Source organism: Panthera pardus, unplaced genomic scaffold (assembly GCF_024362965.1).
Source record: "Panthera pardus isolate Hobbes unplaced genomic scaffold, ASM2436296v1 HiC_scaffold_8, whole genome shotgun sequence".
In the NCBI taxonomy this organism is placed as follows: domain Eukaryota; kingdom Metazoa; phylum Chordata; class Mammalia; order Carnivora; family Felidae; genus Panthera; species Panthera pardus.
In genome coordinates, this window is record NW_026527013.1 from 39299831 (window position 1) to 39315712 (window position 15882).

Sequence of the window (15882 nt, forward strand, 5' to 3'; positions counted from 1 at the left end):
TTTTCTTTTTTTCTTTTTGCTGTTTTGAAGTTTGGTGGAATTTAGAAATTTTAAGGAGTAAATTAGAAGCCTGAATGAAATGTTTTGAAATATACATATACATGTACAAAACAAAAGACACTGGTATTTCTTTCGTTTTTATCAACACAAATTGAGAAGGAAGACTTTTTGTTTCCAAAATGTGACTTAGAAAGATAGAGGGTTCCATGGCTTGTTGTTAACAGAAATAATTTTTTTCAGGCCCATCACCCCAGATGCTGCCAAACTCCTAAGCCAGCATTTCCAGCTACTGGCTGGCTGGTGTAACAGGCCAACTCTTAATGAGAATGTATGGAAAGCCACTCCTGTGGATTCCTACAAAGTACTTGGGGGGTGGGGGGGGGGGTTGGAGGGGGGGGTTGGAGACAAGTACTGCTCATTCCTTGAGACCCGCACAATTGTAGATTATCAACATCCTGAGAAGGTTATTATAAGCTCTTATGTATAATGTCTTTTTACAAATATTGTTAAACATTCATTTACAGAAGAATTTTAAATCTCTATTGCAGTAACAGTGTAAGACTACCACTGTAAAATTGTATCTGTTTTGCAAATAAAAAAATAACAAAGCCATTTACTAGTGTTACAGAATAAAGCCAAAGAAAGGAAGACTGTACTAAGGTAATTCCAGCATAGAATTCATGTTGAACGCATGCTGTGCAAGATTCTATGCTATCCAGACAAGACCATCCATTGGATCTTTTAGACTAGAATACAGATAAAGAAAATGCATTTTAGTTTGTATAGAACTTCCTGGCTTTCTAGAGACTAGGGTTCCTGTTATCTTTGATTCAAGACATTAAGATATTAATGACGTACCTTCTATATTCTAGACCATAGAGTAGGCAGTGATGACTACAAGAATAAATAAAATCCCTGTCCTGTGAGGAACTCACAGCCTAAAGCTTTCAGTAATAACATCTAATATTTATTGAATGTTTACTATGACCTAGGCATTGATAAAAAGCTTTATGTCAAGTCAATTCATAGTTAGAACAGTCCTTTAACATCACTGGAAATTCCTGTGCTGAATTCACATGGAATTAAATGGAAATCTACAAAGCAGCCAGTCTGGGGGGGGGGGGGGTTTCCATTTTTAAAATGTTTATGCCAGATATGTGTATGGTATGTGTTGGGTTGCAGAATTATAACTCAGGAGAATAGCAATTTATTTAAATGTGACAAATTTATTCATTGTCTGTAAAGAACAATTCATGTTCCAATACCGTTTTCCAGATTGGATGGTGAGTTTTTAAAAAATTATTGGTATTGCCATACTAAAACGATCTTTAGGTTCCTGCTGGTCTTATTCTGCATTTTAACTGCCTTAAATTCTACATTCACTTGAAAGAGGGGGCCAAAGTCAGACTGACAACAAGTTTTGCAGACAAAAGGAAATCCTGGTTGTAAATCCCATGATATATTGTACTCAATTTTGTATATAATACTGTCTAATGTGCCACCTTATTAAAGAACTCCATATCCATTTGGCTTACATTAGGGGGAAACTTAACTGCAGCTTAACATATTGTTCATTTTCAACACTGTCACGTTACATTCATAGGGAGCACATTTTAATTTCTTTATCTGTAATCAACTGGAAGTTTCTTTTTGTTAAATTAAAGCAAGAAGGGCTTTTAAATAAAGGGCATGGGGGTAGGACGCCACCTTTTGGTGGTAAAACAAATAGAAATCCCCTTTTCAACAGATGTTCCTGACATAATTGTATTTTAATTACACCAATGCAAAGGTGCTTGTCCCCGTTTGATTCTGTTTGAAGTAACAGGAAAAAAAAAAAAAAACTGTGAAAGGAAAATTGGGAAACTATCCTGAACTGCAACCAAAATTTCCTCAAAGGTATCAGAACGTGTTAGGGCCCTGTCACATACAATTGCCTATACATCAGACACCAACTTTGTTCTGCAAGTACTTTGTTGATAAATGTATGCACATTTGGGGTAACAGAAACTGGGGTGGACATTTACCACTTAACAAGATACCTGAATGCTTTTATAAGTTTAGAGTTAACCGGAAACTTTATATTCACCTAATTCAGTATTTCTTTATAGTTACCACCTTCCTAATATTTTGCTATATCTGCATAACATGATAGTTACTGAATAATTTATGTAGTACACTCATTGGACTACAGCTAATATGGCAAGTGTATTAAATATCTTCTTTACATCAACCTACTTTTTCTATTTCTACTTTAAATGGGAACTCACTATCGCACTCCGTGAATTAAAAACAAACGATGAAAACAAAGTCGTCAATTCCTTTGTTAGAAAGGGAGAGTGGCAAAAAAAATTACAAATTACAACTAACTTTTTTTTTAAAGGGAGAGTTGTAAATGCTGCAAGTGTTAACGTGAGTGTCAGCAGAGAATTTTTACTCTTTGTTTTTTTGCTTTTTGGAAAAGCTGGAAGGATTGAAATTTTGAAATTGAAAGCAGAGGGAGTATAGCTGTATGTGATACAACGTTACCTGTCGCCATCCTAGTGGCAAGTCGAGTCTCATACTAACCAAGTACAGTATTTCAAATTAGAGATTGGTTAGTAGCTGGACAAGGATTCGAGTCCAGGTGTCCTGGCTCGATGCCTCTATTTCCCATCTTACAGTTTGCACTTCACAACAGGGGCAGGAGTGCCAGCACTCCTCAGACATTATGCAACCCACCTGGCTTCTACACACCCCTTCACAATTATGTGAAGTGGGAGAAACTGAGGCTGTGGAGGGTGGAGAGCAAGTTCAACCATCTACTCACTTGTCTCCCCTCAGGAGTGGCAGGCATCCAGGTGGGGGGTAAACACGGGGAAGAAAGGAGGGGAGGGTTGGCAAGAGAGATGGAGAGTAGGGGGAAGGGAGAGGTTAGTGAAAGCATTCAGACTCTTACATGAATGTTTACACTCCAAGTTTCCTTTCTGGAAGAGAAATATGGCAAATGAAAATGGTACGTATGGTGTGCTTCACAGTAAGAGGCAAGAGAACGGTGTCCTCTATTTTGATGTCACTGTATGTCCACATCAGAAATCAACAGAGGATCTCTTGTTTTAAAGTATACACTCTTACCAGGCACTCTGAGACCAACCACACTGAATAAGTGAGTGGCTTGAAAAGCTAGTCAAGGAATGGTGGAAGAACCCTGTTTCAAAGAGGTTTCCCTGGGGTGCCTGGGTGGCTCCGTTGGTTAAACGTCCAACTTCAGCTCGGGTCGTGATCTTATGGTATGTGAGTTGGAGCCCCGCGTCAGGCTCTGTGCTGACAGCTCAGAGCCTGAAGCCTGCTTCAGATTCTGTGTGTGTGTGTCTCTCTCTCTGCCCCTCCACCCACTTGCACTCTGTCTCTCTCTTTCTCTCCCCTCCCCCACTCATGATCTGTCTCTCTCAAAAATAAACGTTAACAACAACAAAAATGTTGAAAAAAAATAATAAAAGGGGTTTCCCCAAGACAAAATTTATTTAGAGGCTCAGCATCACTAGAGACAACAGCGCATTTTCTGAGGTTTTAATCGCAGAAAGGGGACTTAATCACACAGATTGCATTTCCTGCTTTTAAGGGCACAGTTCTATAAACATAAATAAACATGGCTTGAAAATATGTTTAGGTTTTTCTAAATTGGTCCTGGCGAAAAGAGGTTGCTGTTAACTGTAACATACAGGATAGCTCCTTGCCCTATAGGTGCCAATGGACTGTAGTCCCTAGAAACGACAAGATACAATAAACTATTTGGCCGAGTACCTCTACTCCAGAAAGCTATTCTAATCCCTTAACCCCAGGACATTCACATTGCAACACATTGGTAATTTCAAAATACATAAAGGGAGTATGAGTGCCTCAATCCTACCTTACCACAGGTACCAGAACAATCTACAGCCTAGCTATGCAAGATGAGATGTCATCAGGAATAGGAGCACCACCTGACAGCATATCAGAAATGCAGAATCCCAGCCCCCTCATGATGCCTACTGGATAAGTATCTGCATTTTAACAATACTGCCCAGCTGAGTCTCACACATATGCAAGTTTGAGAAACACAGATCTGTGGTGCACGTAGCCCCTGAGACAACAGGCACCATCTCAATCTTTACAGCCTTAGACTACTCAACAGATAGTTTTGTAAGTTGGCCAGCATACCTGGTTTGCTACACCGGTGTCTTTCGTAAACTTTGTTGATTCCTTGTTTTTCAACCCCTTGCAACGTTAAGCCACTAAATCGCATATGTAAACCATGATTAATTCCTTTGAAATTAATAGCAAGGTGACTTCTCTCTCCTATTACCCCAAAGGGACTGCTAATTGCCCTCCAATTGTTCACCTTTGTATTGTTTGATGAGTGCTCAGCGAAAGATGGATGATATTCCCCCACCAGGCCAGAAACAAATGCCAGACAGGCTTGGGGAAGGCTGAACACGTGCTATGACTACACCTTGTTAGTAGAAGGGCTTTGCTTTCTTTGTTTTGTTTTCTTTTTTATGGAAGGGATGACGCCTCCATAATTATAGGTGTTGCTGTTTAAAACCCAGAATGTTTTCCAAACCACTGAGCCACACCTCCAGCAGCCCATGAACCGTCTTGGTTGGATTCTCTTTCCAGTTCTCTGCACAGTTCATAAAGACATATCCAAGCAGCACTAGATTTACATTAAGTATAATGAGAAGAAGGAGGAGCCCATCCAAGTATGGTTGCTTCTTGAATAAACATGAAGGAACCACAGATAAACCTCACAGCCGATGGTTAATTTGTATTTGAAGTTCTCAAAAAGACTATAGTCACTTCACCTTCCTCAAGAGACAAAAGGTTACTTTTGTAACCCCCCAAAAAATAATTAAAACTATTGTAATACTATCCTAAGGCAGTATAATTAAGTCTCTGAGTGAGTAATTGTGTACCTGCATTCAAAATAAGATTTCACATGTAAAGCAAAGTTCTGATTCTAATCTTTGAGAAGTATCTTGGCTTATATTTAGAATCCACAAGTGCCAGCTCAGCGTTACAATAGGCATTGTTCCGTAGGGCTGGAGACAAACTCTGTTTGTGTAAGAAGGGAAGTGAGGCACGTCTGCCCACCTTCAGGAACAGTGAGGTTGTGTGTTCCAAACTGTAGCTTTCAGATGGGGCTGAAGGATATTAACCATGGGGCTACGCTGACATGTTTGTTATGCCAAGCTTGGGGTCAGCTTTTTTTCCTCCAGTAATATTTATAAAATATTCCTTCCTCCCACCCCCCAGGATGTTCTGAGCCCCTGTTAACATTAAAAAAAAGCCATACAAAGATTAAAAATCTGATACCCCCAAGAGTAGGATGAATCCGTAATGGGTTGGAGTTGAAGGCATCCATACAGACAGTAGATATATGTATGTATGTATATATATATTTTTCACAAATACGTAAATACATCTGTGTGAGTATATGCATGAGTTAGCATGCCTACATGTATTTCCTAGGTCTGTCCATTGAGAGGTGCTAGAGGCAGTGACACCCCACTAGCAATGAGCACACTTAGCATCCAGACCTTGGTTTCTAAATACCTTTCTCCAATAAAAGAAACATGGATCCTTGGAGAACTAGTTAAGTCTTGAGGCGAAGTATAGAAAATACAAGATAAGCCTGGGGCATCTTCTGGTACCAGAAAGTGCTAAAGGTAATGCTTTTTTAAAAAAGAAGGCTGGGTGAGGTGTGGAGAGACTTACTGAAAAGGCACAGGAACCAACCTGAAAGAGCCCCCAATGCCTTAAGTTCAGACATTTTAAGCAAGAAAAGAAACAACAATATTACTGGATTGTAACCTAAAGAATGAAATAAATACATGTAAGCCCATGCTGATAATATATACACATACTTCCATGTATACAAACTCACATACATGTATTCATACATACATAGGGAACCGACAACCCTTCCTTAAAGAAGATTGGTGGGGCCCAGCAATTGGTGTTTTCACAAGTTTCAACAGGTGATACTGATGCCCCAGCCCCCCAAATTCAGATAGGCAACTTAAACTGAAATGGTTTGTGTGGAATTAGGAAGGAGTGCAGACTGGCAACTTAGAGCACACAGGCCTCCACAAAAAGGGGTGCCCGGGTGGCTCAGTTGGTTAAGCTTCTGACTCTTGATTTGGGCTCAGGTCATGAGGTCACGGTTCATGGGTTTAAGTGTCCTGTTGGGCTGTGCACTGACAGCAGAGCCTGATTCAGATCCTCCCTCTCTCTCTCTGCCCCTCCCCTGCTCACACTCTCTCTGTCTCTCTCACAATAAGTAACAAAGAAAGGGGGTGGGGGTGGGGCAAATGCTGACTGTTATCGCCAAATAAGCGAACTCAGGGCGGGAAGAGTTTTTGAATTTTCAAGAGAGGCGAGAAATCGAGATTTTTCATCCAAAGAGTCTTCATTTTTAAACCTCTAGGCTGGAGCATGTGGGTGACTTTGTTGGTTGAGCATCTGACTTCGGCTTGGGGCGTGATCTCACGGTTCCTGAGTTCGAGCCCCCCATCAGCTCGCTGGTGTCAGCACAGAGCCCACTTAGGATCATTTGTCCCCCTCTCTCTCTCTCTGCCCCTCCCCCACTCATGCTCGCTCACGCTCTCTCTTTCTCTTAAAAATAGATAAGCATTAAAAACTCTAGGTAGGCTGCAGAGCATAACAGAGCTGCAGGGACATCTAAGTGACAGTCAGACCCTGTGCAACTCCTGTCTTTGGGGAAACTGAGTCACCATGTCAGTTCGGGATGACGGGGTTTGTTTCTTAAGTGACCAAGGTAACAACCAACCAAAAGAGAGAAAGGGAAACTTTGGAGAGAACTTTGACTCATTCTTAAACTCCTTCCCAAGCTTTCACGAGTCGCCCCAAACGTCTTGGTAAGGAAAGCTGGTCCGCGTTCTGAATTGTTCCTACATTCTGAATCATTTGTCAGCAGACTCCCAATTTCAAAATATCAGTCATAACGTCATTATTTAAAAGGTACTGTTTTTAGCAAGATTCTTTGTTCCTCCCCAGAAGAGGGAGGTCCAAAGTTTTACTAGGGTATTTTATTCAAGGAGTCCGGCGCCAGGGCGACCTCCTTATAATAACCATTATTATTCCTCTCCATCTGGGCTGGCACGAAGAAAGCCATGGCAGACCAGTTGGCTTTTGTTTTTTCTTTCCCTTACCTAGCCTTGCTCCTCCTATCAGGTGAGAGCCATACACGTTAAAGTCTCTTCCCTCAGGGGGAAGACACATAGTAAGTACAAACAAGGTGATGAGCTGACAAACTTAAACGCAGTATAAAAAGCAGAGGAGTGAGAGGGGGCATCTGGACAGCCGATAGAGAATAGAGTGGCTTGCAGATGTGTCTTATGACATAAGAAGGACTGGGATAGTGGAAGTGTCTTTCAGGTAAAAAGGTGTACAATCCATAACACGCCTGACAGTGGTTCCCAAACGGGTGAGCAAAGGAATCATCTGGAAATCTTAAAAAATCTTAAAAAAAAAAAAAAAAAAAAAAGTACTGAAGCCAGTTCCAAATCCCAGACATTGAGATTTAATTGACCTAGAGCATGACCTGGCATGGTGTTCTCTTTTGTTTTTTAATGTTTATTTGTTTATTTGTTTATTTACTTATTTATTTTTGACAAAGAGAGAGAGAAAGAAAGAGAGTGCACAAGCGGAGGAGGAGCAGAGAGAAAGGGAAAGAGAGAGTCCCAAGCAGGCGCCCCTCTGCCCGCACAGAGCCTGATGCAGGGCTGGATCTCACAAACCAAACCAGGAGATCATGACCTGAGCTGAAATCAAGAGCTGGACGCTTAACCGACTGAGCCATTCAGGTGCCCCATTGGCACGGTTTTACAAGCTTCCCAGGTGATTCTTTTTTTTTTTATTTTCTTAATTAATGTTTTTTTATTTTATTCGTTTTTGAGAGAGAAACAGACAGAGCATGAGCAGGGATGGGGGGGGGGGGGGGGTGCGGCCAGTGGCAGAGAGGGAGGGAGACACAGAATCCAAAGCAGGCTCCAGGCTCTGAGCTGTCAGCACCAAACCCGACTCGGGGCTTGAAATGAGAAACCAGGAGATCATGACTTGAGCCAAAGCCAGGCACTTAACGAACTGAGCTACCAGGGGCCCCTAAAAGCTTCCCCACCCAGGTGAGTCTAATGTGTAGTACTTGGTAACCAATGGGCGGAGCTGAACCGGAGGACTCGAGGCACAGCCAGGTCTGCCAAGGTGAGGAATCTAGGCGCCACAATTCACCCAAAACACTCCTAACTTCCACTGTGGCCAGCATCCAATCAATTAAACCAATTCCCCAAAAGGGGCCGGAATAGTATTCTTTACTGTGGGCTTCAGACCCCATGCATTAGAATCACTTGGCTGGAGGCCTTGGGGAGGATCAGGATTCTAGGCGCCCATTTCAAACGTGCTAAAGCAGAGTGTTGGTGAGCAGCCACGAAAATAAGCATTTTTAGAAGCTCACCAGCTGGTTATGATATACTTTAAGGTTTAGAATCCTTCATGGGGATTTACAATTGTTACCTATCCTGGACTGTTTCCATGTTAAAGGGAAACCTTTAAGAAGGGCAAGATGTAAAACAAAGGAATCTATAAGGACATCATAGCATTGTCAGAAGTTCCTAGAAGTCACGGGGATCGACTTCCTCCTTAGGTTAGCTAAGATACCTCAGAGCTAGGCAGGGTAAGATGCGGGTTCCTGACAGAGTCCTGGGCATCAGACCTACCTGTTGGAAAATCACAGCCCCATGATTACGACTGTGCCGCTCTGGGCAAATTCCTGAACCTTTCCAAGCCTCCGTTTGCTCCTCGGCAAAATAGCGGTAGTAACTGCACACATCTTACAGGGTTGCTGGGAGGAAGGAATTAGGAGAATACATGTGCATAGCTTAGCCCAGAGCTGGGTGCACAGTCAATGCTCAACAAATCTTAGTGCTTTGGGAAGTGCAGAGCATGATTCAAGACCCAGGAATCCTGACTCCCTGATCAAGGTTTCTCCAGGTTTGATCTGAAGGAATTCTAGGCCTCAGAGCTTGGAAGGAGAGAAACTTTTTACCTGGATTTTCTCAGTGCATATCAAATCATTCCTCTTAGGCTCCCGGCCCCGCCCACCTCTGCAACCCCATCGGCCTCCATGTTACTAACTGTTGATGCAAGCATAAGATGGGGTAATTTTTTTTCTAAGTCAGAACTGAAAAACAGCAACAGAAGAGTTACCTCCCCAGGCAGGGACAATCGCAAGAGAGGAAACAAGGCTTCTTCAGATCAGTTTCTCCACCATTAGTGCTTCTAAAAGCACTAATGACTTTTAGAGCCAAATAATTCATTGCTCTGGGGGGCTGTTTTATACATTGCCTACTAGATGCCAGTGACACCCTCCCACAGGTGTGACAACCAAAGACATCTCCAGACCTTGCCAAATGTCCCCTGGGAGACAAAATTGCCCTCAGGTGAAAATCACTACTCTGGGTACCCCTACCCCCACCCCAGAGCAGGCATTCTGGGCAGGACTCTCTCTGGGCCACCAACATTCCTCTCCCTGCCGTTGGTATTTACCTGATAAAAAAGACAAGCAGAAATCCATTTCCTTTGCATCTGTAACTGAGTAGCCCATTTTTCTTTTCAAAACAGAGTGGCTTAGGGGCGCCTGGGTGGCTCAGTCAGTTAAGCATCTGACTCTGGATTTCAGCTCAGGTTGTGATCTCACAGTTCTTGGGTTCTCACCCCGTGTCCAGTTCTGTGCTGACAGCACAGAGCCTGCATGGGATTCTCTCTCTCTCTCCCCAACACCCCCACTCCCACTTGCTGTCTCTCTCTCAAAATTAAAACACACACACACACACACACACACACACACACACACACACACACCAGAATGGCTTAAGATGAGGCCACTTCTAACTTGAATAGAGCTCAGGGTGGGCTCCGTAGCCCGGGTCAGTCACCTGCCAACCCCCTTCTAGTTCTGACAAAGCTCTTGGCAGTACTGCTTCGCTCCATCATGATTAAGCAGACTTTATTAGAGTCCGTGACTCTATAAACAACGTCAGATGTGTTGTCAGCCTCACGGCTGTCGGTCTAAAAACAAAACGCAATAAAGGAAGTGGCGACAAATGGATGAGAACTTTAGGGATACTGCATCTCATAAGATGACGCATGGGGTTTAAATTAGGCAGAAACTTCATCTGGATGTTCTAATTAACATTCCCCTTCTTCTGGGAAGTCCAAGGGCATATGCATCTCAGGTGTAGGAAGCTAGGGAGTTTATTACGTGGGGGGGGGGGGGGTCACCGGCCCCACCTTCTCACTGCTAATGCATCCATTCTCTGTGTGGCTCCTCAACAGCTCATGGAGCCCCACTGTTGGAACGATCAATGCTGGAAATGTCAGAATGATTACCGGATTGACTGAATGATTCGGAGCCAAAAAATATTTGTTTCCAAGACTTGCTAGCCTAGGCATTGTGATGGTTTTTACATCTAACCTGAGTCTAAGGATGCAGATGGGTTTTGGAGGAACTATCTGATCGTCTTGCGAGAAGCACAAGTAGGCGTCTGCCAGGGCCCCTCACACAAGCAAGCCTGATCTCCATGTCATGCAATCACTCATTCAACAAATACTCCCGGCATGCTCCTGTGTACCAAGCACTATTTTAAACAATAGGGAAGAGAAGTAAGTGAAAGATGAAAAAAATCCTTGCCCTTATGGAGGTTACGTTCTAGTGAATTTCTTGGTGAACTCTATGTAATTTTTTCAACTGAAATTTTTTTAGAAGAAACTAGAGTGGATAACCACCGATGTAAACTGACCAAGTTCGCCAAAAGGATGCATTTTGTTAGAGTTATCACTTAAACTCTAAGAAGATCCCAAATAAAACTTTTGTAGATTTGGAGGCACTGCATAAAAAGAGAAGTAAATGCATTGCAAAGGTAACATGGTCATTATGAACCCACTGCAAAGAAGTCTAAAGGTAAATTTACCAACAGTGGAAAGATCAGCTCGCTCTGAAAACCCATCTGAAGCCCCAGCTTAGTTAGAAAAAGGCTATTGGTCCCAGAAAGATTCAGAAAAACTAAATGACGCCAAAATATGGTTTGGGGGAGGGAGGGAAGGAGGCAGGACACATCTCTCAGTGGCATTCCATTGAAAAGCATTCGGGGCCCAGAGAGATACGGTGGAATAAAGATTAGATTCTGGCACACGTACAAGGCTCCAACTGAAACAACAAAATCAGTCTTCCCTCCGGGCCACAGAAAATAGCCTCTTCTGGATGCTTGTCTTAGGACACAGGACAGCAGAAGGTAGATGAGGCCAATCAAATCTTCCTTGGTTGTTCCAACAGACACTGGGCAGCATGAATTTTATGCTCAGGGGGAACGAATGGTGCATTTTCTGGGTCAGAATTCAGAAGTTAGAATTCTGGAGAAGAGATGACAATGGTCTGGATAATTTATATTATCATCCCCAAGGAAGCAAGGCATGTATGCTCCCAAGAATCAAGCATGGCTGGGCTGTGGGCCTCATGGCAACAGTCACATGTTTCTGAATGTTTGGAAGGGAAGTGTATTACCCACTTGTTTGTTTGTTTCCATCTTCCCTATAAACAGTTTGGTCTCCTTCGGGGGAAAAGAAATCATGTGAACAGAGAAAACAGACACACACATAGACACACTCCCTCAAAAATGCTTTGCTCCAGTATCCATTGAAGTCAGATTTTTCTAGGGCAAGAAAACTCTTAACAAGGAAGACCCCAGCTTTTCTCAAAGTTTCAGGTCAGGTTGAGTACTGAATACTAGGATTTGAAAAAATTACAGCAGCTCTTTGGTTATGTGGAATGTTAAAGTTGCCCTTTCTGGTTCACAATAAATAAATGTAGAATTTAGAATTCTCTCCTGTCTAGCTTCCTTACAAATGCTTCTCTCTAAAATTCACCTGTGTCAGGACTACCTCCTTTAGGAAAATATTATTTTATGTCTATTTTATGTATCGATGATACTTGTGGTTAGTCTGTCTTTAATGACCTACTAGAGGACTGGAGCCTTTACCTTGCTGTTCCCTGTACCTGGCATGCTGTTCCTCAAGCTCTTTGCATGGCTACATCTTTCTAGCCTTCAGGTCTCAGTTAAAATGACACCCTTTTGGAGAAAACTTCCATGACCTCTTCTAGATACAGTCCTTCCCTTCTCCAAAATTATCTACCTTTCTGGCTTATTTCTTGATTAATTTACTCATTTATCACGTGGCTCTCTCCCTAGAAATAAGCTCCGCGAGGCCAGAGACCTCTCTGTTTTGCTCATTACAAATTCCTCAGCACACACACTGAATACTTAAATATTTGAGTGAATGAATGAACAAACGAAGGATCAAGCAATGGGGTCACTCCGCCGTCAGGAGACTCCATCGCTTTTGGCCTTCACTTCCCCCACTATAAAATAATGGTAATAACACTCAACTCAGAAAAGAGAGATCGAATTCAAAGTGAAGGTTCCCTTTACAGGGATCTCAAACACAAGAGTGGCTTTGCCGAGCATCAGATTCTGGAGGCCAGCGAGAGGGCTGCGGGGGGAGTCCTGAGGAAGTGAGTGAGCGGGGTAGGGCCCTGAGAGCCACGAGTGGGGTCTCCACTCACCTGAGAAGCAACCAGCAGTAAGCCCTCTATGTCAGCTCCAGCAGACAAAGAGAAACCTGGACCTCTAGTGACCTTTCTGTCTCCTAGCTCAACAAATGTATTTACATGAGTTCTTTTAGACTTAAAGCTTCACGTGGATCCCAGAACCACCAAGACCTTTTAATTGTATGAACAGACACACAGGAGATCTTTCAAAGTTATTTAAAATTGGAAATGTATGCCGTAGGGAATAAAGCCAGGCAAGTATCATATTCGGAACTGAAACACATAATGCATAGCTATAAAATAATGCCAGTGAACACACACACAGAGAACTGCATTTATGGTTCCCAATGTGTGCAGTAGACTTAAAAGTATTCACCTTCGAGATCTCTGCATTTATTCCTACAATGATTCCATTCATCAAACCACATTTGGATCTCCCTTTTTGGAATTTCCTTCAGAAAATTAAGACACTGGTTAAAACATTGCCTCTTATGGTAAATGTTATCCACGTGGCTCGGTTTGATTTTTGAAAATGACCAAACAGTAATTCAGAGCATGCCTTGGGGTTGGGAGGGAGAGCAACCAAGTGGGTAATTCCTGGTGTTTTACTGAAATAATGAAGCCGGGGTTTCTTGCGTTGTTCAAAAAGAAGCTTTAAAGACAATAATCAAAAGTGAAATTCAAAAGATGTTCCACTGGTTTCATCATTCAAACAAACAGAGAATTTCCAAGGTAGGAAATCTTGAAGGACGACATTCTTTCAGATCTATAACACGTAATATGTTTATTTAAAAATTCCATCTGATGACTTACAGAACAACCTTATATGGGAAAAGTAGCTTCCAAATGCGTACAACCCCCACTTCTCAATAGCCATGTGTTACATTAGGATCTGTATGTTTTGATTCTGGTATCTAATGTGAGAAATTGAAGATACAATTCCTCTTGCTTTTCAATCAGTCCTAAGCAAGATCAAATGAATAGGAGGAAGCCTCTTGTAAACATTATTAATCACTTGTTTTATGAAAGTTGCCGGGGTGCATCATTACAGCTTTTTCTTAATGCTTTTTTAAAAATCATAATCAAACCTGAAAATTTGGAAAACAGTGAATATAAATAATAAGAAACAAACACAAGTAATCCCATCATCTATAAGTAATCACAGTAAACATCTGGGCACGTATCTTTCCCTATCTTTTTCTAGCATGTCTGTTTGTATACTGTAGAAATGAATTGCTTAGGATGGATGGCCTATTCTGCCACTTCATAGCAGTGGGTCCTTGGGCAAGGTACTCTGTGCCTCTGTTACATCATCGGTAAAATGGGAGTAATCACACTAGTCTTGTGCATCACAGCAATCGTATGACATGGGAACATTAAGGTTATAATCTCGTGTCTAACACATAATAAGATGCAAATGAATTATACCCTCATTTTTATTATACAATTTGGACTGTAGCTATTATCGCTGAAAATTATATTATGACCATTTTCCTTCACAGTTTTTTTAAATTCTACTACACAAGCCTAATTAAAACTTGGAGCTATTAGGGGCACTTGGGTGGCTCCATCAGTTAAGCATCAGGTCATGATCTCACAGTCGGTGAGTTCAAGTCCCGCATGGAGCTCTGCACTGATGGCACAGAGTCTGCTTGGGATTCCCTCTCTCTCTGACCCTCCCTGGCTTGTTCTCTCCCCCTCTCTCTCTCTTTTTCTCTCAAAAATAAATAAATAAACTTAAAAAAAAACCTCGGAACTACTAATCTGTTAAACAAAACTACTCACAGGTTGGTAAATAGAAAAAGTTGTAACCTGATATGAAGGCAGAAATGTCAAAGCAGCCGGTAGCTGATATATATATATATTTTTAAAGATTCCTTGGAACTCAATGACAAAACCAACACGATTGACATCCCTGACAGTAGGTTCAGGCACAAAGGGGAAGTTTAGTCTTTTCCAGTGGTTCTAAACTGGGGGAAATTGTGCCCCCCCAGGGAACATTTGTTAGTGTCTGGAGACATTGGTCGCAATTTGGGGAGCAAGGTTATTGGCATCTGGTGAGTAGAGGCCAGAGGTGCGGCTAAGCATCTTACAAGGCCCGGGACAATTCCTATGGCAAAGAAGTATCTGGCCCTTTAAATGTCAGTACTGCTGACATTTAAACCGGGAAACCCTGTCTAGTCCTAATGAGCTGTAGTATCTCAAACAAGTCACCTTCCCTAATAATGAGGGTGATGATGATGACAGCCCCATTGATTGAACACTACAACCAAGGGCTAGGTTAAATGCTTCCTGTACATTATTCTGGTTTTACTTTCCTGCAGTCGTATGATGGAGTCTCTATTTTCACACACCGTATGGGTAAATACAGGCCCAAGAGGGTAAAGAACTTTGCCCCAAATTGCACCGTTGGCAAGTTGTATAGCTTTAGGTCAAGCTTGTGTCATTGAACTCTTGGGGATTCATTCTAAGTTCCAACATTCCTGGGCCTCACCCTGAACTTCCGCATGTCTCCAGACATGTAAGAGATAGGTTATAATCTCCTGATAGAGATTCCATCTCATATGCCACTGCACTGGCATTTTAGCAGGAACCTGGGATACCATGTCAATAAAGATTATGTGGCCATGACGGCCCAACAGAAAAAAACGAAAACCAAAAAACATGATTGATGATTGATTTTTTGCTACAGGCAGAGGAGGGAAGAATAGGATATTTGTGCCACATGTTTATCTGTGGACTAGATGATCTTACATAATAAGTCTGTCCGAGGGCCAACCACCTATGTTCCTATGCTTTCTTTTCTCCAACATGAACAGCACAAGAGCTCTTGGCCAAAAGCCATCTGCAGAATTGTGCACATCAAAGTGAATCAAGGGCTGAACAGCCTATTGCAAGGGCTTTATTCAACACACAGTTTTCCCTGGTTTGCAGGAAAACTGCTGAAAACTCTCAAGTCCCAGCCTACATAAGACAGAAAACATCAAAGTTCATGAAAATCACAGCACACCTCCACCCAGAGTCAAAGCCAAGAACAAACAACTTTGGGATTGGACTGATTTCATAAAATAATCTGAGTGAAGTAAAAAAACAGCAACGACGACGAAGTTTAGGGAGGCCAAATAATAATCTACTACATTTTTTAAAAATTATGCAATGTTTAGCAAACTGAGATCATTGGGGGAAAAAAAAAGAAAAAGAATCACACAAACTTTGCTAAACAAAGTCACATACCAACAAAC

The 15882-nt window shown here is 42.1% G+C and overlaps 1 protein-coding gene across 1 annotated transcript in view; it reads right to left on the reverse strand.

The window, feature by feature from the left end:
* Positions 1-15882, reverse strand: part of EIF4E3 (eukaryotic translation initiation factor 4E family member 3) — a 223950-nt gene that overhangs the window by 89215 nt on the left and 118853 nt on the right. The window lies entirely within an intron of this gene.